Here is a 2,411-nt window from a genome sequence, read left to right on the forward strand (position 1 = left end):
AAAAATAAAAGAACTTCCTGCACATACAGCAGCTGATAAGTACAGGAAGTGTTAAGATTTTTTTTAATAAAAGTAATTTACAAATCTAACTTTCTGGCACCAGTTGATCAAAAAATAAAAAAAATACTACTACTGCTAATAATAATACTACTGAAAAAAAAATGTATATATTCCACTGAAGTACCCCTTTAACTTCCAAGGGTATATATACGTCCTGTAGCTTCAAGTGACAGGAGCCGCATTCTCACAGGCAGTGAGTGTCGGCTGCTATCAGTAGCTGGGCACTCACTGCTAATGACAGACATCGACGATGCTGCTGCTGCTGCCCATTATTAACCCTTTTGACACTGCGATCGAAGGTGCTTACCATCTAAAGGCATTAATGACAAGCACCGGTGAAGCTCAGGGTGCTCACCGGACCCCTGCAGCACTGATCGTGGGGGGTCCAATGAGATAAAATGGCCGTCAGATTGTAACTCCAATGATTCAATCTGGCAGAGCTAGTATAAGTAAAGCGCTGATCACACTGTAGAATGCTACGCAATTGTATGATTGCATATAACAATATAATAGTACCCTATGTGGACTTTAAAAGAGTAAAAAAAAAGTTTTTATTTTTTTTAAAAGCCTTCTGTAAAACTACAACTCCCACAATGCCCTAACAGCTGCAGCTCTCCAGCTATTGCAAAACTATGGCACCCGCCTTGCCCTAACAGCAGCTCTAGACCTCAACGACTCCCATCATGCTCCAGCAATTGAAGGTTTACAATGTGGAAAACCTACAGCTGCTGCAAATGTACAACTCAGCAAGCCCCCCCCCCCCCCCCCAATAACCTTCACCCTATGTGGGAATGCTGGGAGTTGTAGTCCTGCAACAACCAGACATGGCTGCATATTGCAGAGCCCCAAGTACACAATGTGCCGCACCGCAAACTAGAAGACAAGGCAGTGTTTTCCTAACCAGTATGCCTCCAGCTGTTGCAAAACTACAACTCCCAGCATGCCCGGACAGCCTTTGGCTGTCCGGGCTTGCTGGGAGTTGTAGTTTTGCAACAGCTGGAGGCACACTGGTTAGGAAAACACTGACAAAGGGTGTAACTATTCACCATTGTAATGGTGTCTTCCTGCTGACATGGGGGGGGGGGGGGGGGGGGAGTCTATTTGCTGAGGATCAGCTGATCCTAATCAGGAATAGGGGGGAGGGGGAGACTGAGCAAGAGGTAGCAAGACCATGCTAAGTTTATAGGGCACAACATATGGCCAATAAACTAAAATGCACGTACTACATTTTATATAGAACATGCCACTGATCATTGTATACATCCATGCACCTTCTATACTTCATTTTGGTGATCTATATACGTGTGTGAACACTACGAGTATAGCACCATATCCGTATATTATGGTATATACTGAGTCATATACTTATGGTATGTAGAGTGAGTACTATGTGATCACATACACAGTGAACAGTTTAGGGTACATTCGCTTTTTCAACCTAATACAGAACATATAAAGCATTAGCGGTAAATACTTACTGTATTAAGCGGGAGGTGCTGAACAGTCCTTGGACAACCTGACGATACAACCCCAGAGAGCGCCAGCTGCAGACTGAGCTCAGCGCGCCAAACTCCGGACACCTGATTGCGGCGCGCGATCAGAATCTGGCGCCAAGCTCGCCGATTGGCTTGATCCTTTGCCTAGCCAGGCGCTGATTGGCTCGTTGGACAGTGACGAGAATGTGGTTGTTTCTGCACCGGGAACCTGACTTAGTGACGTCAATACCCCCCCCCCCCCGCCCACTCTAAGCCAATGAGCTACTTCCTTTGGGCGGGACCAATGAAATGCTAGTATTTAGATGTCGCGAGAGACGCGGGGCGGACATTTTTCTGGTGGTAAAAGGAAAACAAAATTGGCGCTTTTTGTATGTAAATGCTTGTGTCTGCAAAACAATGCGTGCCCGGTAATAGGAGGAAATGGCTCTGTAGACGTGGATATTTATACTGCTTACGCGTCTCAGCGCTGGTGGGTGGGGGACTCTCATGCTACAATATGGCCATAAGATTACACGGGCAGGAATACATTGTATAAGCACATAGATAGCTGGCGGTGACCCACATTTCTGCCACACTTTCCCTATGATACCAGCGCCATATTGCCTCTAATGCTGAACCTGCGGGGCTCCAGCCACTGCAAAACGACAACTCCTATCATGTCCTAACACTGTACAGCCGCTGCAAATGAACAACTCTCAGCAAACCCCTTCAGCTATGTGGGAATGCTGGGAGTTGTAGTTCTCACAAAACAACCAAACATGGCTGCATATTGCACAATGTGCCGCCATATGGTACCCATGTGCTGCACCACAAACTAGGAGACTTAGGCTAGGTTCACACTGTGGAATTTCTGCC

General features: G+C 46.2%; 1 protein-coding gene across 1 annotated transcript in view; it reads right to left on the reverse strand.

Annotated features, from left to right (window-relative positions):
• The window catches only part of CDC6 (cell division cycle 6), a 16,418-nt gene extending 14,745 nt beyond the window's left edge, over positions 1-1,673 (reverse strand). Inside the window, exon 1 of the mRNA XM_056548052.1 lies at positions 1,539-1,673. The gene's annotated coding sequence lies outside the window, so the exon portion shown is untranslated. The remainder of the gene's footprint in view (positions 1-1,538) is intronic.
• Positions 1,674-2,411: the final 738 nt, after the last annotated feature.

This window comes from Hyla sarda, chromosome 12 (genome assembly GCF_029499605.1).
Source record: "Hyla sarda isolate aHylSar1 chromosome 12, aHylSar1.hap1, whole genome shotgun sequence".
Classification (NCBI taxonomy): Eukaryota; Metazoa; Chordata; class Amphibia; order Anura; family Hylidae; genus Hyla; species Hyla sarda.